Below are 24,284 nucleotides of genomic sequence, written 5' to 3' on the forward strand. Positions count from 1 at the left end.
GGAATTTCTTTGTTTCATCAACACTCTGAAGGTCCACATATTACGCAATACCTCCTGATGTGCTTCGGAAACTACTACTGGTCTCCCAGGAATCGATCAGAGTGTAGACAGTTTGAGACAATACATCCATTGAGAAAAGTCCACATGTGCCTGTTGTATCGCATCCCGATGCAATTTCTGTGTTTCATCAACACTCTGAACGTCCACAGATTACAGGAAGTCTTCAGATGTGCTTCTTAAACTACTACAGTTCTCCCAGGGAACGATCACGTCGTAGACACATTAACACATTACTCCCGTGAGGAAAAGTCCGCATTTGGCCTGTTGTATTCAATCCCGATCCAATTATTGTGCATCATTTACACTCTGAGAGTCCACAGATAACAGGAAGCTTCCAGATGTGCTACAAAAACTACAACTGTTCTCCCAGGAATGGATCAAAGCGTAGACAGATTGAGACATTACTCCCATGGAGAAAAGTCCTAATGGTGTCTGTTGTATTCAATCCCGATGGAATTTCTGCGTTTCATCAACACTCGGAAGGTCCACAGATTAGAGAATGCCTCCTGATGTGCTTCAGAAACTACAACTTGACTCCCAGGGATCGATCAAATCGTAGACAGTTCGAGACATTACTCCCATGGAGAAAAGTCCGCATGGTGCCTGTTGTATTCAATGCCGATCCAATTTCTGTGTTTCATCAACACTCTGAACGTCCACAGATTACAGGATGACTCCAGATGTGCTTCGGGAACTACGGCTTTACTCTCAGATAACGATCAAAGATTAGACAGTTTGAGACATTACTCACATGGAGAAAAGTGCGCATGGTGAATGTTGTATGCAAAATCAGATGCAATTTCTGTGTTTCATCAACACTCTGAACGTCCACAGATTACAGGAAGCGTACTAATGTGCTTCGGAAACTACTAATGGTCTCCCATGGAACGATCAAAACGTAGACAGTTTGAGACGTCAATCCCATGGAGAAAAGTCCGTATGGTGCGCGTTGTATTCAGTCTCGATGCAATTTCTGTGTTTCATCAACACTCTGAACGTCCACAGATTATATAATGCTTTCAGATATGCTTCGGAAACTACTACTGGTCCAACAGGAATCGATCAAAGCGTAGATAGTTAGAGACGCTACTACCATTGAGCAAAGAGCGCATGGTGTCTGTTGCATTCAATCCCGATGAAATTTCTGTGCTTCATCAACACTCTGAACGTCCACAGATTACAGAATGACACCAGATGTGCTTCGGAAACTACTACTGGTCTCCCAGGGAACGATCAAAATCGTAGACAGTTTGAGACATTACTACCTATAACAAAAGTCCGCATGGTGCATGTTGTATTCAATCCCGATGCAATTTCTGTGTTTCATCAACACTCTGAACGTCCACAGCGTACAGGAAGCCTTCATATGTGCTTCTAAAACTACTACTGGTCTCCCAGGGAGCGATCAAAGCGTAGACAGTTTGAGACATTACTCCCTATGACAAAAGTCCGCATTATGCCTGTTGTATACAATCCCGATGCAATTTCTGTGATTCATCAACACTCTGAACGTACACAGATTACAGAAAACCTCCAGATGTGCTTCTTAAACTACTACTGGTCTCCCAGTGTACTATCAAAAACGTAGAAAGTTTAGACATTACTCCCTTGGAGAGAAGTCCACATGGTATCTGTTGTATTCAATCCCGATGGAATTTCTGTGTCTCATCAGCACTCTGAATGTCCACAGATTACAGAATCCTCTAGATGTGCTTCGAAAACTACTACTGGTCTCCAAGGGAACGATCAAAGCGTAGACAGTTTGAGACATTGCTCCCTATAACAATAGTCCACATGGTGCATGTTGTATTCAATCCCGATGCAATTTCTGTGTTTCATCAACACTCTGATCGTCCACAGATTACAGGAAGCCTTCAGATGTGCTTCGGAAACTACTACTGGTCTACCAGGGAAAGATCAAATCGTAGACAGTTTGAGACATTACTCCCTGTGACAAAAGTCCGCATGGTGCCTGTTGTATTCAATCACGGTGTAATTTCTGTTTTTCATCAATACTTTGAACGTCCACAGATTACATGAAGCCTACAGATGTGCTTTGTAAGTTGCTACTGGTCTCTCAGGGAACAATCAAAGCGTAGACAGAATGAGATTTTCACTCGGCAGCCGAGTGTGCGCTGATATGAAACTTCCTGGCAGATTAAAACTGTGTTCTCGACCGAGACTCGAACTCGGGACCTTTGCCTTTCGTAAGCAAGTGCTCTACCATCACAGTTACCGAAGCACAACTCACGGCCGGTACTCACAGCTTTTCTTTTGCCAGTATCTCTTCTCCTACATTCCAAACTTTACAGAAATTATAATTATTGAAACATCCCCCAGGCTGTGGCTAAGCCCTGTCTCCGCTATATCTTTTCTTTCAGGAATATTAGATCTGCAAGTTTCGCATTAAAGCTTCTGTAAAGTTTGGAAGGTAGGAGACGAGATACTGGCAGAAGTAAAGATGTGGGTACCAGGCGTGAATCGTGCTTCGGTAGCTCAGTTGCTAGAGCACTTGCCCACGATAGGCAAAGGTCCCGATTTCGAATCTCGGTCGGGCACACAGTTTTAATCTGCCAGGAAGTTTCAAAGCGTAGACAGTTTGAGACGTTATTCCCGTGGAGAAAAGTCCGTATGGTGCCTGTTGTATTCAATCCCGATGCAATTTCTGTGTTTCATGAACACTCTGAACGACCACAGATTGCAGAATGCCTCCATATGTGCTACGGAAACTATCACTGGTCTCCCAGGAATCGATCAAAGCGTAGACACGTTGAGTCATTACTCCCATGCAGAAATTTCCGCATGGGGTCTGTTGTATTCAATCCCGATGCAATTTCTGTGTTTCATCAACACTCTCAAGATCCACAGATTACGGAATGCCTCCTGATGTGCGTCGGAAACTACTACTGGTCTCCCAGGAATCGATCAGAATGTGGACAGATTGAGACAATACACCCATTGAGAAAAGTCCGCATGGTGCCTGTTGTATCGCATCCCGATGCAATTTCTGTGTTTCATCAACACTCTGAACGTCCACAGATTACAGGAAGCATCCAGGAGTGCATCAGAAACTACTACTGGTCTCCAAGGGAAAGATCAAAGAGTAGACAGTTTGCGACATTACACCCATGGAGAAAAGACCTCATGGTGCAAGTTGTATTCAATCCCGATTGAATTTTTGTGTTTCATCAACACTCTGAACGTCCACAGACTACAGAATGCCTCCAGATGTGCTTCGGAAACCACTACTGGTCTCCCAGGAACGATGAAATAATAAAAGTTTTGAGACATTACTCCCATGGAGAACATTTCGCATGGTGCCTGTTGTATTCAATGCTGATGCAATTTCTGTGTTTCATCAACACTCTGAACGTCCACTGTTTCCAGGAAGCCTCGAGATGTGCTTCGGGAACTGGTACTGGTCTCCCATGAAAGATCAAAGCGTGGACGGTTTGAGACATTACTCCTATGGAGGAAAGTAGGCTTGGTGCCTGTTGTATTCAATGCCGATGAAATTTCTGTGTTTCATCAACACTCTGAACGTCCAGAGATTACAGGAAGCCTCTGGATGTGCTTCAGAAACTACTACTGGTCTCCCAGGGAACGATCAAAACGTAGATAGTTTGAGACATTACTCATTATGACAAAAGTTCGCATGGTGCCTTTTCTATTCAATCCCGATTCTATTTCTGTGTTTCATCATCACTCTGAACGTCCAGAGATTACAGGAAGCCTCTGGATGTGCTTCGGAAACTACTATTGGTCTCCCAGGGAACGATCAAAGAGTAGATAGTTTGAGACATTACTCCCTATGACAGAAGTTCGCATGGTGCCTTTTGTATTCAATCCCGCTAATATTTCTGTGCTTCATCAACACTCTGAAAGTCCACAGATTATAGAATGCCTCCAGATGTGCTTCGGAAACTACTACTGGTCTCCCAGGAATCGATAAAATCGTAGACAGTTTGGGACATTACTCCCAAGGAAGAAAGAACGCATGGTGCCTGTTTATTCAATGTCGATGCAATTTCTGTGTTTCATCAACACTCAGAGCGTCCACAGATTACAGGAAGCCTCCAGACGTGCTTTCTGAAACTAAACTGGTCTACCAGGGAACGATCAAAGCGTAGACAGTTCGAGACATTACTCCCTATGACAAAAGTCCGCATGGTGTCTGTTGTATTCAATCCTGGTGCAATTTCTGTGTTTCATCAATACTCTGAACGTCCACAGATTACACGAAGCCTCCAGATCTTCTACGGGAACTACTACTGGTCTCTCAGGGAACGATCAAAGCGTAGACAGTTTGAGACATTACTCCCATGGAGAAATGTCCGCACAGTGACTGTTGTATTCAATCCCGATGTAATATCTGTGTTTCATGAACACTTTGAACGTCCACAGATTACATAATGATTTCAGATGTTCTTCGGAAACTACTACTGGTTTCCAAGGAATCGATCAAAGCGTAGACAATTAGAGACCTTACTCCCATTGAATAAAGGCCGTATGGTGTTTGTTGCATTCAATCCCGATTCAATTTCTGTGCTTCATCAACACTCTGAACGTCCACGTATTACAGGAAGCCTTAAGATGTGCTTCGGAAACTACTACGGGTTTCCCAGGGAGTGATCAAAGCGTAGACAGTTTGAGACATTACTCCCTTGGAGAGGAGTCCACATGGTGTTTCTTGTATTCAAACCCTATATAATTTCTTTGTTTCATCAACACTCTGAAGGTCCACAGATTACGCAATACGTCCAAATGTGCTTCGGAAACTACTACTGGTCTCCCAGGAATCGATCAGAGTGTAGACAGTTTGAGACAATACACCCATTGAGAAAAGTATACATATGCCTGTTGTATCGCATCCCGATGCAATTTCTGTGTTTCATCAACACTCTGAACGTCCACAGATTACAGGAAGTCTTCAGATGTGCTCCGTAAACTACTATAGTTCTCGCTGGGAACGATCAAGTCGTAGACACATTAACACATTACTCCCGTGAGGAAAAGTCCGCATTTGGCCTGTCGTATTCAATCCCGATGCAATAATTGTGCATCATTAACACTCTGAGAGTCCACAGATAACAGGAAGCTTCCAGATGTGCTTCTAAAACTACAACTGTTCTCCCAGGAATGGATCAAAGCGTAGACAGATTGAGACATTACTCCCATGGAAAAAAGTCCTAATGGTGCCTGTTGTATTCAATCCCGATGCAATTTCTGCGTTTCATCAACACTCGGAAGGTCCACAGATTAGAGAATGCCTCCTGATATGCTTCGGAACTACTACTGGTCTCCAGGGGAACGATCAAAGAGTAGACGGTTTGTGACATTACTCCCATGGAGAAAAGTCCGCATGGTGCCTGTTGTATTGAATTCCGATGCAATCTCGGTGTTTCATCAACACTCTGAACATCCACAGATTATAGGTAGCCTCCAGATCTGCTTCAGAAACTACAACTTGACTCCCAGGGATCGATCAAATCGTAGACAGTTCGAGACATTTCTCCCATGGAGAAAAGTCCACATTGGTGCCTGTTGTATTCAATGCCGATCCAATTCCTGTGTTTCATCAACACTCTGAACGTCCACAGATTACAGGATGGCTCCAGATGTGCTTCGGGAACTACTGCTTTACTCTCAGATAACGATCAAAGAATAGACAGTTTGAGACATTACTCACATGGAGAAAAGTGCGCATGGTGAATGTTGTATGCAATGGAGATGAAATTTCTGTGTTTCATCAACACTCTGAACGTCCACAGATTACAGGAAGCGTACTAATGTGCTTCGGGAACTACTACTGGTCTCCCACTGAACGATCAAAACGTAGACAGTTTGAGACGTCAATCCCATGAAGAAAAGTCCGTATGGTGCGCGTTGTATTCAGTCTCGATGCAATTTCTGTGTTTCATCAACACTCTGAACGTCCACAGATTACATGCTTTCAGATGTGCTTCGGAAAGTACTACTGGTCTCCCAGGAATCGATCAAAGCGTAGACAATTAGAGAACTTACTCCCATTGAATAAAGACCGTATGGTGTTTGTTGCATTCAATCCCGATTCAATTTCTGTGCTTCATCAACACTCTGAACGTCCACGTATTACAGGAAGCCTTAAGATGTGCTTCGGAAACTACTACGGGTTTCCCAGGGAGTGATCAAAATCGTAGACAGTTTGAGACATTACTCCCTATAACAAAAGTCCGCATGGTGCATGTTCTATTCAATCCCGATGCAATTTCTGTGTTTCATCAACACTCTGAACGTCCACAGCGTACAGGAAGCCTTCATATGTGCTTCGAAAACTACCACTGGTCTCCCAGGGAGCGATCAAAGCGTAGACAGTTTGAGTCATTACTCCCTATGACAAAAGTCCGCATTATGCCTGTTGTATACAATCCCGATGCAATTTCTGTGATTCATCAACACTCTGAACGTACACAGATTACAGAAAACCTCCAGATGTGCTTCTTAAACTACTACTGGTCTCCCAGTGTACGATCAAAAACGTAGAAAGTTTAGACATTACTCCCTTGGAGAGAAGTCCACATGGTATCTGTTGTATTCAATCCCGATGGAATTTCTGTGTCTCATCAGCACTCTGAATGTCCACAGATTACAGAATCCTCTAGATGTGCTTCGAAAACTACTACTGATCTCCCAGGGAACGATCAAAGCGTAGACAGTTTGAGACATTGCTCCCTATAACAATAGTCCACATGGTGCATGTTGTATTCAATCCCGATGCAATTTCTGTGTTTCATCAACACTCTGATCGTCCACAGATTACAGGAAGCCTTCAGATGTGCTTCGGAAACTACTACTGGTCTACCAGGGAAAGATCAAAGCGTAGACAGTTTGAGACATTACTCCCTGTGACAAAAGTCCGCATGGTGCCTGTTGTATTCAATCACGGTGTAATTTCTGTTTTTCATCAATACTTTGAACGTCCACAGTTTACATGAAGCCTACAGATGTGCTTTGTAAGTTGCTACTGGTCTCTCAGGGAACAATCAAAGCGTAGACAGAATGAGATTTTCACTCGGCAGCCGAGTGTGCGCTGATATGAAACTTCCTGGCAGATTAAAACTGTGTTCTCGACCGAGACTCGAACTCGGGACCTTTGCCTTTCGTGAGCAAGTGCTCTACCATCACAGTTACCGAAGCACGACTCACGGCCGGTACTCACTTTGCCAGTATCTCTTCTCCTACATTCCAAACTTTACAGAAATTATAATTATTGAAACATCCCCCAGGCTGTGGCTAAGCCATGTCTCCGCTATATCTTTTCTTTCAGGAATATTAGATCTGCAAGTTTCGCATTAAAGCTTCTGTAAAGTTTGGAAGGTAGGAGACGAGATACCGGCAGAAGTAAAGATGTGGGTACCAGGCGTGAATCGTGCTTCGGTAGCTCAGTTGTTAGAGCACTTGCCCGCGAAAGGCAAAGGTCCCGATTTCGAATCTCGGTCGGGCACACAGTTTTAATCTGCCAGGAAGTTTCAAAGCGTAGACAGTTGGAGACGTTATTCCCGTGGAGAAAAGTCCGCATGGAGCCTGTTGTATTCAATCCCGATGCAATTTCTGTGTTTCATGAACACTCTGAACGACCACAGATTGCAGAATGCCTCCATATGTGCTACGGAAACTATCACTGGTCTCCCAGGAATCGATCAAAGCGTAGACACGTTGAGTCATTACTCCCATGCAGAAATTTCCGCATGGGGTCTGTTGTATTCAATCCCGATGCAATTTCTGTGTTTCATCAACACTCTCAAGGTCCACAGAATACGGAATGCCTCCTGATGTGCGTCGGAAACTACTACTGGTCTCCCAGGAATCGATCAGACTGTGGACAGATTGAGACAATACACCCATTGAAGAAAGTCCGCATGGTGCCTGTTGTATCGCATCCCGATGCAATTTCTGTATTTCATCAACACTCTGAACGTCCACAGATTACAGGAAGCATCCAGGAGTGCATCAGAAACTACTACTGGTCTCCAAGGGAAAGATCAAAGGGTAGACAGTTTGCGACATTACACCCATGGAGAAAAGACCTCATGGTGCAAGTTGTATTCAATCCCGATTGAATTTTTGTGTTTCATCAACACTCTGAACGTCCACAGACTACAGAATGCCTCCAGATGTGCTTCGAAAACCACTACTGGTCTCCCAGGAACGATGAAATAATAAAAGTTTTGAGACATTACTCCCATGGAGAAAATTTCGCATGGTGCCTGTTGTATTCAATGCTGATGCAATTTCTGTGTTTCATCAACACTCTGAACGTCCACAGATTCCAGGAAGCCTCCAGATGCGCTTAGGAAACTATTACTGGTCTCCCAGGGAACGATCAAAGCGTAGATAGTTTGAGACATTACTCCTTATGACAAAAGTTCGCATGGTGCCTTTTGAATTCAATCCCGATGCAATTTCTGTGTTTCATCTACACTCTGAACGTCCACAGGTTAAAAGAAGCCTCCAGATGTGCTTCGGGAACTGGTACTGGTCTCCCAAGAACGATCAAAGCGTGGACGGTTTGAGACATTACTCCTATGGAGAAAAGTAGGCTTGGTGCCTGTTGTATTCAAAGCCGATGTAATTTTTGTGTTTCATCAACACTCTGAACGTCCAGAGATTACAGGAAGCCTCTGGATGTGCTTCAGAAACTACTACTGGTCTCCCAGGGAAAGATCAAAGCGTAGATAGTTTGAGACATTACTCATTATGACAAAAGTTCGCATGGTGCCTTTTCTATTCAATCCCGATTCTATTTCTGTGTTTCATCATCACTCTGAACGTCCAGAGATTACAGGATGCCTCTGGATGTGCTTCGGAAACTACTACTGGTCTCCCAGGAATCGATAAAATCGTAGACAGTTTGGGACATTACTCCCATGGAAAAAAGAACGCATGGTGCCAGTTTATTCAATGTCGATGCAATTTCTGTGTTTCATCAACACTCAGAGCGTCCACAGATTACAGGAAGCCTCCAGACGTGCTTTCTGAAACTAAACTGGTCTACCAGGGAACGATCAAAGCGTAGACAGTTCGAGACATTACTCCCTATGACAAAAGTCCGCATGGTGCCTTTTGTATTCAATCCTGGTGCAATTTCTGTGTTTCATCAATACTCTGAACGTCCACAGATTACACGAAGCCTCCAGATCTTCTACGGAAACTACTACTGGTCTCTCAGGGAACGATCAAAGCGTAGACAGTTTGAGACATTACTCCCATGGAGAAATATCCGCACAGTGACAGTTGTATTCAATCCCGATGTAATATCTGTGTTTCATGAACACTCCGAACGACCAAATATTACAGAATGCCTCCAGATGTGTTTCGAAATCTACTACTGGTCTCCCACGAATCGATCAAAGCGTAAACAGTTTGAGACATTACTCCCAATGAGCAATGTCTGCGTGGCGCCTGTTGTATTCAATTCCGATGCAATTACTGTGTTTCATAAACACTCTGAACGTCCACAGATCACAGGAAGCCTCCAGTCGTGCTTTCTGAAACTAAACTGGTCTCCCATTGATCGATCAAAGCGTAGACAGTTTTACACATTACTCCCGTGGAGAAAAGTCCGCATTTGGCTTGTTGTATTCAATCCCGATGCAATTTCTGCGCCACATCAACACTCTGAAGGTCCGCAGGTTACAGAATGCCTCCAGATGTGCTTCGGAACCTACTACTGGTCTCCCAGGAATCGATCAGTTCGTAGACAGTCTGAGACAATACACCCATTGAGAAAAGTCCGCATGGTGCCTGTTGTATTCAATCCCGATGCAATTTCTGTGTTTCATCAACACTCTGGACGTCCACAGATAACAGGAAACCTTCAGATGTGCTTCGGAAACTACTACTGGTCTCCCAGGGAACGATCAAAGCGTAGACAGTTTGAGACATTACTCCCTATGACAAAAGTCTGCATGGTGCCTATTGTATTCAATCCCGGTGAAATTTCTGTGTGTCATCAATACTCTGAACGTCCGCATATTATAGGAAGCCTCCAAATGTGCTTCGGAAACTACTACTGGTCTCTCAGGGAAAGATCAAAGCGTAGACAGTTTGAGACATTACTCCCATGAAGAAAAGGAAGCATGGTACCTGTTGCATTCAATCCCGATGCAATATCTGTGTTTCATCAACACTCTGTACGTCCACAGATTACATGCTTTCAGATGTGCTTCGGAAAGTACTACTGGTCTCCCAGGAATCGATCAAAGCGTAGACAATTAGAGACCTTACTCCCATTGAATAAAGACCGTATGGTGTTTATTGCATTCAATCCCGATTCAATTTCTGTGCTTCATCAACACTCTGAACGTCCACGTATTACAGGAAGCCTTAAGATGTGCTTCGGAAACTACTACGGGTTTCCCAGGGAGTGATCAAAGCGTAGACAGTTTGAGACATTACTCCCTTGGAGAGGAGTCCCCATGGTGTTTCTTGTATTCAAACCCTATGGAATTTCTTTGTTTCATCAACACTCTGAAGGTCCACAGATTACGCAATACCTCCAGATGTGCTTCGGAAACTCTTACTGGTCTCCCAGGAATCGATCAGAGTGTAGACAGTTTGAGACAATACACCCATTGAGAAAAGTCTACATGTGCCTGTTGTATCGCATCCCGATGCAATTTCTGTGTTTCATCAACACTCTGAACGTCCACAGATTACAGGAAGTCTTCAGATGTGCTCCGTAAACTACTATAGTTCTCGCAGGGAACGATCAAGTCGTAGACACATTAACACATTACTCCCGTGAGGAAAAGTCCGCATTTGGCCTGCTGTATTCAATCCCGATGCAATTATTGTGCATCATTAACACTCTGAGAGTCCACAGATAACAGGAAGCTTCCAGATGTGCTTCAAAAACTACAACTGTTCTCCCAGGAATGGATCAAAGCGTAGACAGATTGAGACATTACTCCCATGGAGAAAAGTCCTAATGGTGCCTGTTGCATTCAATCCCGATGAAATTTCTGTGCTTCATCAACACTCTGAACGTCCACAGATTACAGAATGCCACCAGATATGCATCGGAAACTACTACTGGTCTCCCAGGGAACGATCAAAATCGTAGACAGTTTGAGACATTACTCCCTATAACAAGACTCCCCATGGTGCATGTTGTATTCATCGCGATGCAATTTCTGTGTTTCATCAACACTCTGAACGTCCACAGCGTACAGGAAGCCTTCATATGTGCTTCGAAAACTACTACTGGTCTCCCAGGGAGCGATCAAAGCGTAGACAGTTTGAGTCATTACTCCCTATGACAAAAGTCCGCATTATGCCTGTTGTATACAATCCCGATGCAATTTCTGTGATTCATCAACACTCTGAACGTACACAGATTACAGAAAACCTCCAGATGTGCTTCTAAAACTACTACTGGTCTCCCAGTGTACGATCAAAAACGTAGAAAGTTTAGACATTACTCCCTTGGAGAGAAGTCCACATGGTATCTGTTGTATTCAATCCCGATGGAATTTCTGTGTCTCATCAGCACTCTGAATGTCCACAGATTACAGAATCCTCTAGATGTGCTTCGAAAACTACTACTGGTTTCCCAGGGAACGATCAAAGCGTGGACAGTTTGAGACATTGCTCCCTATAACAATAGTCCACATGGTGCATGTTGTATTCAATCCCGATGCAATTTCTGTGTTTCATCAACACTCTGATCGTCCACAGATTACAGGAAGCCTTCAGATGTGCTTCGGAAACTACTACTGGTCTACCAGGGAAAGATCAAAGCGTAGACAGTTTGAGACATTACTCCCTGTGACAAAAGTCCGCATGGTGCCTGTTGTATTCAATCACGGTGTAATTTCTGTTTTTCATCAATACTTTGAACGTCCACAGTTTACATGAAGCCTACAGATGTGCTTTGTAAGTTGCTACTGGTCTCTCAGGGAACAATCAAAGCGTAGACAGAATGAGATTTTCACTCGGCAGCCGAGTGTGCGCTGATATGAAACTTCCTGGCAGATTAAAACTGTGTTCTCGACCGAGACTCGAACTCGGGACCTTTGCCTTTCGTGAGCAAGTGCTCTAACATCACAGTTACCGAAGCACGATTCACGGCCGGTACTCACAGCTTTCCTTTTGCCAGTATCTCTTCTCCTACATTCCAAACTTTACAGAAATTATAATTATTGAAACATCCCCCAGGCTGTCGCTAAGCCCTGTCTCCGCTATATCTTTTCTTTCAGGAATATTAGATCTGCAAGTTTCGCATTAAAGCTTCTGTAAAGTTTGGAAGGTAGGAGACGAGATACTTGCAGAAGTAAAGATGTGGGTACCAGGCGTGAATCGTGCTTCGGTAGCTCAGTTGCTAGAGCACTTGCCCGCGAAAGGCAAAGGTCCCGATTTCGAATCACGGTCGGGCACACAGTTTTAATCTGCCAGGAAGTTTCAAAGCGTGGTCAGTTTGAGACGTTATTCCCGTGGAGAAAAGTCCGCATGGAGCCTGTTGTATTCAATCCCGATGCAATTTCTGTGTTTCATGAACACTCTGAACGACCACAGATTGCAGAATGCCTCCATATGTGCTACGGAAACTATCACTGGTCTCCCAGGAATCGATCAAAGCGTAGACACGTTGAGTCATTACTCCCATGCAGAAATTTCCGCATGGGGTATGTTGTATTCAATCCCAATGCAATTTCTGTGTTTCATCAACACTCTCAAGGTCCACAGATTACGGAATGCCTCCTGATGTGCGTCGGAAGCTACTACTGGTCTCCCAGGATCGATCAAAGCGTAGACTCTTTGAGACATTACTCCCATTGAGTAAAGTTCGCATGGTGCCTTTTGTATTCAATCCCGATTCAATTTCTGTGTTTCATCAACACTCTGAAGGTCCTCTGATTATAGAATGCCTCCAGATGTGATTCGGCAACTGCTACAGTTCTCCCAGGAATCGATAAGAGCGAAGACAGTTTGAGACATTACTCACATGGAGAAAAGTCTGCATGGTGCCTGTTGTATTCAATCCCGTTGCAATTTCTGTGTTTCACCAACACTCTGAAGGTCCACAGATTATAGAATGCCTCCAGATGTGCTTGGGAAACTACTACTGGTCTCCCAGGAATCGATCAAATCGTAGACAGTTTGGGACATTACTCCCATGGAAAAAAGGATACATGGTGCCTATTGTATTCAATCCCGATGCAATTTCTGTGTTTCATTAACACTCTGAATGTCCTCAGATTACAGGAAGCATCGTGATGTGCTTCGGAAACTTCAACTGGTCTTCCAAGGAACGATCAAAGCGTAGACAGTTTGAGACATTACTCCCATGGAGAAAAGTCCTCATGGTGCTTGTTGTATTCAATCCCGATTGCAATTTCTATCTTTCATCAACACACTGAAGGTCCACAGATTACAGAATGACTCCAGATGTGCTTCGAAAACTACTACTGGTTTCCCAGAAATCGAACAAAGCGTAGACTGTTTCAGACATTACTCACATGGAGGAAAGATCGCATTGTGCTTGTTGTATTCAGTCCTGATACAGTTTCTGTGTTTCATCAACACTCTGAACGTCCACAGATTACAGGAAGCCTCCTGATGTCCTTCGAAAACTACTACTGGTTTCCCAGGAATCGATCCAAGTGTAGACTGTTTGAGACATTACTCACATGGAGAAAAGTCCGCATGGTGCCTGTTGTATTCAATCCCGATGCAATTTCTGTGTTTCAACAACACTCTGAACTTCCACAGATTACAGAAAGCCTCCAGATGTCCTTCGGAAACTACTACTCGTCTCCCAGGGAACGATCAAAGCGTAGACGGTTTGAGACATTACTCCTATGCAGAAAAGTCCGCATGGTGCCGGTTGCATTCAATGCCGATGCAGTTTCTGTGTTTCATCAACACTCTGAACGTCCACAGATTACAGGAAGCCTCCAGATGTGCTTCGAAAACTACTACTGGTTTCACCGGAATCGATCAAAGCGTAGACTGTTTGAGACATTACTCACATGGAGAAAAGTCCGCATGGTGCCTGTTGTAATCAATCCCGATGCAATTTCTGTGTTTCATTAACACTCTTAATGTCCAAAGGTTACAGGAAGCTTACAGATGTGCTTCGGAAAGTACTACTGCTCTCCCAGGAATCGATCAATGCGTAGACACTTTGAGACATTACTCCCATGGAGAAAAGTCCACATGGCGCTGTTGTACTCAATATCCATGCAATTTCTGTGTTTCATCAACACTCAGCAGGTCCACATATTACAGAATGCCTCCAGATGTGCTACGGAAACTACTACTGGTCTCCCAGGAATCGATCAAAGCGTAGACAGTTTGAGACATTACTCCCATTGAGCAAAGTCCGCATGGTGCCTGTTGTATTCAATCTCGATATAATTTCTGCGTTTCATCAACACTCTGAACGTCCACAGATTACAGGAAGCTTGCAGATGTGCTTCAGAAACTACTGCTGGTCTCCAAGGAATCGATCAAAGCGTAGACACATTGAGACATTACTCCCATGGAGAAAAGTCCGCATGGTGCCTCTTGTATTCAGTACTGATGCAATTTCTGTGTTTTATCAACACTCTTAACGTCCACAGAATACAGTAAGCCTCCAGATGTGCTTCAGAAACTACTACTGGTCTCCTAGGGAACGATCATTGCGTAGACACTTTGAGACATTACTCGCATTGATCAATGTCCGCATGGTGCCTGTTGTATTCAATCTCGATATAATTTCTGCGTTTCATCAACACTCTGAAAGTCCACAGGTTACAGAATGATTCCAGATGTGCTTCGGAAACTTCAACTGGCCTCTCAGGGAACGATCAAAGCGTAGACAGATTGAGACATTACTCCCATGAAGAAAAGTCCGCATGGTGCTTGTTGTATTCAATCCCGATTGCAATTTCTGTCTTTCATCAACACTCTGAATGTCCACAGATTACAAAATGCCTCCAGATGTGCTTCGAAAACTACTACTGGTCTCCCAGGGAACGATCAAAGCGTAGACAGTTTGAGACATAACTCCCATGGAGAAAAGTCCGCATGGTGCCAGTTGCATTCAATCCCGATGCAATTCATATGTTTCATCAACTCTCTGAACGTGGACATATTGTGGGAAGCCTCCAGATGTGCTTCGGAAACTACTACATTTCTGTTAGGGAACAATCAAAGCGTAGAGAGTGTGAGACATTACTCCCATGAAGAAATGTTCGCATGGTGATGTTGTATTCAATCCCGATGCAACTTCTGCGTTTCATCAACACTCTGAAAGTCCACAGATTACAGGATGCCTCCAGATGTGCTTCGGAAACTACTACTGGTCTCCCAGAAATCGATCAAAGCGTAGACAGTTTGAGACATTACTCCCAATGAGCAAGGTCTGCATGTCGCCTGTTGTATTCAATGCCGATGCAATGTCTGTGTTTGATCAACACTCTGAACGTCCACAGACTACAGAAATTTTCCAGATGTGCTTCGGAAACTACAACTGGTCTCCCAGGGAACGATCAAAGCGTAGACTGTTTCACACATTACTCCAATTGACCAAAGTCCGCATGTTGTATGCTGTATTCAATCTCGATGCAATTTCTGTGTTGCATCAACACTCTGATCGTCCACAGATTAAAGGAAGCTTCCAGACGTGATTCGGAATCTACTACTGGGGTCTCAGGGAACGATTAAAGCGTAGACAGTTTGAGACATTACTCCCATTGAACAAAGTCCGCATGGTGCCTGCTGTACTCAATCCCGATGCAATTTCTTTGTTTAATTAACACTCTAATTGTCCAAAGATTACAGGAATTTTCCAGATGTGCTTCGGAAACTATGACTTCTGTTCCAGGAATCGATCGAAACGTAGACAGTTTGAGACATTACTCCCATGTAGAAAAGTCCGCATGGTGCCTGTTGTATTCAATCCCGACGCATTTTCTGTGTTTCATCAACACTCTGAACGTCCACAGATTACGGAAAGACTCCAGATGTGCTTCTTAAACTACTACTGGTCTCCCAGTGAACGATTAAAGCGTATACAGTTTGAGACATTACACCCATGGAGAAAAGTCTTCATGGTGCCTTTTGTATTCAATCGCGATGGAATTTCAATGTCCCATCAACACACTGAACGTCCACAGATTACAGAATGCCACCAGATGTGCTTCGGAAACTACTACTGGTCTGCCAGGTATCGATCAAAGCGTAGACGGTTTGAGACATTACTCCTATGGAGGAAAGTCCGCATGGTGCCTGTTGTATTCAATGCCGATGCAGTTTCTGTGTTATATCAACACACGGAACGTCCACAGATTAAAGGAAGCTTCCAAATGTGCTTCGGAAACTACTACTGGTCTCAAAGGAATCGATCAAAGCGTAGACAGTTTGACACATTACTCCCATGGAGAAAAGTCCGAACTGTGCATGTTGTATTCTATCCCAATACAATTACTGTTTTTCATCAACACTCTGAACGTCCACCGATTACAGAATTCTTCCAGATGTGCTTCGGAAACTACTACTGGTCTCCCAGGAATCGATAATAGCGTAGACAGATTGGGACATTACTCCCTATGACAAAAGACCTCATCGTGACTGTTCTGTTCAATCCCGATGCAATTTCAGTGTTTTATCAACACTCTGAAAGTTCACAGATTACAGGAAGCTTGCAGACGTGCTTCGGAAACTACTACTGGCCTCCGAGGAATCGATCAAAGTGTAGACTGAATGAGACATTACACCCATGGAGAAAATTCCGCATGGTGCCTGTTGTATTCAGTCCCGATGCAATTTCTGTGTTTCATCAACACTATGAACGTCCACAGATTACGGAAAGACTATAGACGTGCTTCTTAAACTACTACTGGTCTCCCAGGGAACGATTAAAGCGTAGACGGTTGGAGACGTTACACCCATGGAGAAAAGTCCTCATGGTGTCTGTTGCATTCAATCCCGATGAAATTTCTGTGCTTCATCAACACTCTGAACGTCCACAGATTACAGAATGCCACCAGATGTGCATCGGAAACTACTACTGGTCTCCCAGTTAACGATCAAAATCGTAGACAGATTAAGACATTACTCCCTATAACAAAAGTCCGCATGGTGCATGTTGTATTCATCCCGATGCAATTTCTGTGTTTCATCAACACTCTGAACGTCCACAGCGTACAGGAAGCCTTCATATGTGCTTCGAAAACTACTACTGGTCTCCCAGGGAGCGATCAAAGCGTAGACAGTTTGAGTCATTACTCCCTATGACAAAAGTCCGCATTATGCCTGTTGTATACAATCCCGATGCAATTTCTGTGATTCATCAACACTCTGAACGTACACAGATTACAGAAAACCTCCAGATGTGCTTCTAAAACTACTACTGGTCTCCCAGTGTACGATCAAAAACGTAGAAAGTTTAGACATTACTCCCTTGGAGAGAAGTCCACATGGTATCTGTTGTATTCAATCCCGATGGAATTTCTGTGTCTCATCAGCACTCTGAATGTCCACAGATTACAGAATCCTCTAGATGTGATGCGAAAACTACTACTGGTTTCCCAGGGAACGATCAAAGCGTGGACAGTTTGAGACATTGCTCCCTATAACAATAGTCCACATGGTGCATGTTGTATTCAATCCCGATGCAATTTCTGTGTTTCATCAACACTCTGATCGTCCACAGATTACAGGAAGCCTTCAGATGTGCTTCGGAAACTACTACTGGTCTACCAGGGAAAGATCAAAGCGTAGACAGTTTGAGACATTACTCCCTGTGACAAAAGTCCGCATGGTGCCTGTTGTATTCAATCACGGTGTAATTTCTGTTTTTCATCAATACTTTGAACGTCCACAGTTTACATGAAGCCTACAGATGTGCTTTGTAAGTTGCTACTGGTCTCTCAGGGAACAATCAAAGCGTAGACAGAATGAGATTTTCACTCGGCAGCCGAGTGTGCGCTGATATGAAACTTCCTGGCAGATTAAAACTGTGTTCTCGACCGAGACTCGAACTCGGGACCTTTGCCTTTCGTGAGCAAGTGCTCTAACATCACAGTTACCGAAGCACGAGTCACGGCCGGTACTCACAGCTTTCCTTTTGCCAGTATCTCTTCTCCTACATTCCAAACTTTACAGAAATTATAATTATTGAAACATCCCCCAGGCTGTGGCTAAGCCCTGTCTCCGCTATATCTTTTCTTTCAGGAATATTAGATCTGCAAGTTTCGCATTAAAGCTTCTGTAAAGTTTGGAAGGTAGGAGACGAGATACCGGCAGAAGTAAAGATGTGGGTACCAGGCGTGAATCGTGCTTCGGTAGCTCAGTTGTTAGAGCACTTGCCCGCGAAAGGCAAAGGTCCCGATTTCGAATCTCGGTCGGGCACACAGTTTTAATCTGCCAGGAAGTTTCAAAGCGTAGACAGTTGGAGACGTTATTCCCGTGGAGAAAAGTCCGCATGGAGCCTGTTGTATTCAATCCCGATGCAATTTCTGTGTTTCATGAACACTCTGAACGACCACAGATTGCAGAATGCCTCCATATGTGCTACGGAAACTATCACTGGTCTCCCAGGAATCGATCAAAGCGTAGACACGTTGAGTCATTACTCCCATGCAGAAATTTCCGCATGGGGTCTGTTGCATTCAATCCCGATGCAATTTCTGTGTTTCATCAACACTCTCAAGGTCCACAGATTCCAGGAAGCCTCCAGATGCGCTTAGGAAACTATTACTGGTCTCCCAGGGAACGATCAAAGCGTAGATAGTTTGAGACATTACTCCTTATGACAAAAGTTCGCATGGTGCCTTTTCTATTCAATCCCGATTCTATTTCTGTGTTTCATCATCACTCTGAACGTCCAGAGATTACAGGATGCCTCTGGATGTGCTTCGGAAACTACTACTGGTCTCCCAGGAATCGATAAAATCGTAGACAGTTTGGGACATTACTCCCATGGAAAAAAGAACGCATGGTGCCAGTTTATTCAATGTCGATGCAATTTCTGTGTTTCATCAACACTCAGAGCGTCCACAGATTACAGGAAGCCTCCAGACGTGCTTTCTGAAACTAAACTGGTCTACCAGGGAACGATCAAAGCGTAGACAGTTCGAGACATTACTCCCTATGACAAAAGTCCGCATGGTGCCTTTTGTATTCAATCCTGGTGCAATTTCTGTGTTTCATCAATACTCTGAACGTCCACAGATTACACGAAGCCTCCAGATCTTCTACGGAAACTACTACTGGTCTCTCAGGGAACGATCAAAGCGTAGACAGTTTGAGACATTACTCCCATGGAGAAATATCCGCACAGTGACAGTTGTATTCAATCCCGATGTAATATCTGTGTTTCATGAACACTCCGAACGACCAAATATTACAGAATGCCTCCAGATGTGTTTCGAAATCTACTACTGGTCTCCCACGAATCGATCAAAGCGTAAACAGTTTGAGACATTACTCCCAATGAGCAATGTCTGCGTGGCGCCTGTTGTATTCAATTCCGATGCAATTACTGTGTTTCATAAACACTCTGAACGTCCACAGATCACAGGAAGCCTCCAGTCGTGCTTTCTGAAACTAAACTGGTCTCCCATTGATCGATAAAAGCGTAGACAGTTTTACACATTACTCCCGTGGAGAAAAGTCCGCATTTGGCTTGTTGTATTCAATCCCGATGCAATTTCTGCGCCACATCAACACTCTGAAGGTCCGCAGGTTACAGAATGCCTCCAGATGTGCTTCGGAACCTACTACTGGTCTCCCAGGAATCGATCAGTTCGTAGACAGTCTGAGACAATACACCCATTGAGAAAAGTCCGCATGGTGCCTGTTGTATTCAATCCCGATGCAATTTCTGTGTTTCATCAACACTCTGGACGTCCACAGATAACAGGAAACCTTCAGATGTGCTTCGGAAACTACTACTGGTCTCCCAGGGAACGATCAAAGCGTAGACAGTTTGAGACATTACTCCCTATGACAAAAGTCTGCATGGTGCCTATTGTATTCAATCCCGGTGAAATTTCTGTGTGTCATCAATACTCTGAACGTCCGCATATTATAGGAAGCCTCCAAATGTGCTTCGGAAACTACTACTGGTCTCTCAGGGAAAGATCAAAGCGTAGACAGTTTGAGACATTACTCCCATGAAGAAAAGGAAGCATGGTACCTGTTGCATTCAATCCCGATGCAATATCTGTGTTTCATCAACACTCTGTACGTCCACAGATTACATGCTTTCAGATGTGCTTCGGAAAGTACTACTGGTCTCCCAGGAATCGATCAAAGCGTAGACAATTAGAGACCTTACTCCCATTGAATAAAGACCGTATGGTGTTTATTGCATTCAATCCCGATTCAATTTCTGTGCTTCATCAACACTCTGAACGTCCACGTATTACAGGAAGCCTTAAGATGTGCTTCGGAAACTACTACGGGTTTCCCAGGGAGTGATCAAAGCGTAGACAGTTTGAGACATTACTCCCTTGGAGAGGAGTCCCCATGGTGTTTCTTGTATTCAAACCCTATGGAATTTCTTTGTTTCATCAACACTCTGAAGGTCCACAGATTACGCAATACCTCCAGATGTGCTTCGGAAACTCTTACTGGTCTCCCAGGAATCGATCAGAGTGTAGACAGTTTGAGACAATACACCCATTGAGAAAAGTCTACATGTGCCTGTTGTATCGCATCCCGATGCAATTTCTGTGTTTCATCAACACTCTGAACGTCCACAGATTACAGGAAGTCTTCAGATGTGCTCCGTAAACTACTATAGTTCTCGCAGGGAACGATCAAGTCGTAGACACATTAACACATTACTCCCGTGAGGAAAAGTCCGCATTTGGCCTGCTGTATTCAATCCCGATGCAATTATTGTGCATCATTAACACTCTGAGAGTCCACAGATAACAGGAAGCTTCCAGATGTGCTTCAAAAACTACAACTGTTCTCCCAGGAATGGATCAAAGCGTAGACAGATTGAGACATTACTCCCATGGAGAAAAGTCCTAATGGTGCCTGTTGCATTCAATCCCGATGAAATTTCTGTGCTTCATCAACACTCTGAACGTCCACAGATTACAGAATGCCACCAGATGTGCATCGGAAACTACTACTGGTCTCCCAGGGAACGATCAAAATCGTAGACAGTTTGAGACATTACTCCCTATAACAAGAGTCCCCATGGTGCATGTTGTATTCATCGCGATGCAATTTCTGTGTTTCATCAACACTCTGAACGTCCACAGCGTACAGGAAGCCTTCATATGTGCTTCGAAAACTACTACTGGTCTCCCAGGGAGCGATCAAAGCGTAGACAGTTTGAGTCATTACTCCCTATGACAAAAGTCCGCATTATGCCTGTTGTATACAATCCCGATGCAATTTCTGTGATTCATCAACACTCTGAACGTACACAGATTACAGAAAACCTCCAGATGTGCTTCTAAAACTACTACTGGTCTCCCAGTGTACGATCAAAAACGTAGAAAGTTTAGACATTACTCCCTTGGAGAGAAGTCCACATGGTATCTGTTGTATTCAATCCCGATGGAATTTCTGTGTCTCATCAGCACTCTGAATGTCCACAGATTACAGAATCCTCTAGATGTGCTTCGAAAACTACTACTGGTTTCCCAGGGAACGATCAAAGCGTGGACAGTTTGAGACATTGCTCCCTATAACAATAGTCCACATGGTGCATGTTGTATTCAATCCCGATGCAATTTCTGTGTTTCATCAACACTCTGATCGTCCACAGATTACAGGAAGCCTTCAGATGTGCTTCGGAAACTACTACTGGTCTACCAGGGAAAGATCAAAGCGTAGACAGTTTGAGACATTACTCCCTGTGACAAAAGTCCGCATGGTGCCTGTTGTATTCAATGACGGTGTAATTTCTGTTTTTCATCAATACTTTGAACGTCCACAGTTTACATGAAGCCTACAGATGTGCTTTGTAAGTTGCTACTGGTCTCTCAGGGAACAATCAAAGCGTAGACAGAATGAGATTTTCACTCGGCAGCCGAGTGTGCGCTGATATGAAACTTCCTGGCAGATTAAAACTGTGTTCTCGACCGAGACTCGAACTCGGGACCTTTGCCTTTCGTGAGCAAGTGCTCTAACATCACAGTTACCGAAGCACGATTCACGGCCGGTACTCACAGCTTTCCTTTTGCCAGTATCTCTTCTCCTACATTCCAAACTTTACAGAAATTATAATTATTGAAACATCCCCCAGGCTGTGGCTAAGCCCAGTCTCCGCTATATCTTTTCTTTCAGGAATATTAGATCTGCAAGTTTCGCATTAAAGCTTCTGTAAAGTTTGGAAGGTAGGAGACGAGATACTTGCAGAAGTAAAGATGTGGGTACCAGGCGTGAATCGTGCTTCGGTAGCTCAGTTGCTAGAGCACTTGCCCGCGAAAGGCAAAGATCCCGATTTCGAATCTCGGTCGGGCACACAGTTTTAATCTGCCAGGAAGTTTCAAAGCGTGGCCAGTTTGAGACGTTATTCCCGTGGAGAAAAGTCCGCATGGAGCCTGTTGTATTCAATCCCGATGCAATTTCTGTGTTTCATGAACACTCTGAACGACCACAGATTGCAGAATGCCTCCATATGTGCTACGGAAACTATCACTGGTCTCCCAGGAATCGATCAAAGCGTAGACACGTTGAGTCATTACTCCCATGCAGAAATTTCCGCATGGGGTATGTTGTATTCAATCCCAATGCAATTTCTGTGTTTCATCAACACTCTCAAGGTCCACAGATTACGGAATGCCTCCTGATGTGCGTCGGAAGCTACTACTGGTCTCCCAGGATCGATCAAAGCGTAGACTCTTTGAGACATTACTCCCATTGAGTAAAGTTCGCATGGTGCCTTTTGTATTCAATCCCGATTCAATTTCTATGTTTCATCAACACTCTGAAGGTCCTCTGATTATAGAATGCCTCCAGATGTGATTCGGCAACTGCTACAGTTCTCCCAGGAATCGATAAGAGCGAAGACAGTTTGAGACATTACTCACATGGAGAAAAGTCTGCATGGTGCCTGTTGTATTCAATCCCGTTGCAATTTCTGTGTTTCACCAACACTCTGAAGGTCCACAGATTATAGAATGCCTCCAGATGTGCTTGGGAAACTACTACTGGTCTCCCAGGAATCGATCAAATCGTAGACAGTTTGGGACATTACTCCCATGGAAAAAAGGATACATGGTGCCTATTGTATTCAATCCCGACGCAATTTCTGTGTTTCATTAACACTCTGAATGTCCTCAGATTACAGGAAGCATCGTGATGTGCTTCGGAAACTTCAACTGGTCTTCCAAGGAACGATCAAAGCGTAGACAGTTTGAGACATTACTCCCATGGAGAAAAGTCCTCATGGTGCTTGTTGTATTCAATCCCGATTGCAATTTCTATCTTTCATCAACACACTGAAGGTCCACAGATTACAGAATGACTCCAGATGTGCTTCGAAAACTACTACTGGTTTCCCAGAAATCGAACAAAGCGTAGACTCTTTCAGACATTACTCACATGGAGGAAAGATCGCATTGTGCTTGTTGTATTCAGTCCTGATACAGTTTCTGTGTTTCATCAACACTCTGAACGTCCACAGATTACAGGAAGCCTCCTGATGTCCTTCGAAAACTACTACTGGTTTCCCAGGAATCGATCCAAGTGTAGACTGTTTGAGACATTACTCACATGGAGAAAAGTCCGCATGGTGCCTGTTGTATTCAATCCCGATGCAATTTCTGTGTTTCAACAACACTCTGAACTTCCACAGATTACAGAAAGCCTCCAGATGTCCTTCGGAAACTACTACTCGTCTCCCAGGGAACGATCAAAGCGTAGACGGTTTGAGACATTACTCCTATGCAGAAAAGTCCGCATGGTGCCGGTTGCATTCAATGCCGATGCAGTGTCTGTGTTTTATCAACACTCTGAACGTCCACAGATTACAGGAAGCCTCCAGATGTGCTTCGAAAACTACTACTGGTTTCACCGGAATCGATCAAAGCGTAGACTGTTTGAGACATTACTCACATGGAGAAAAGTCCGCATGGTGCCTGTTGTAATCAATCCCGATGCAATTTCTGTGTTTCATTAACACTCTTAATGTCCAAAGGTTACAGGAAGCTTACAGATGTGCTTCGGAAAGTACTACTGCTCTCCCAGGAATCGATCAATGCTTAGACACTTTGAGACATTAC

This window comes from Schistocerca gregaria, unplaced genomic scaffold, assembly GCF_023897955.1.
Source record: "Schistocerca gregaria isolate iqSchGreg1 unplaced genomic scaffold, iqSchGreg1.2 ptg000066l, whole genome shotgun sequence".
Classification (NCBI taxonomy): Eukaryota; Metazoa; Arthropoda; class Insecta; order Orthoptera; family Acrididae; genus Schistocerca; species Schistocerca gregaria.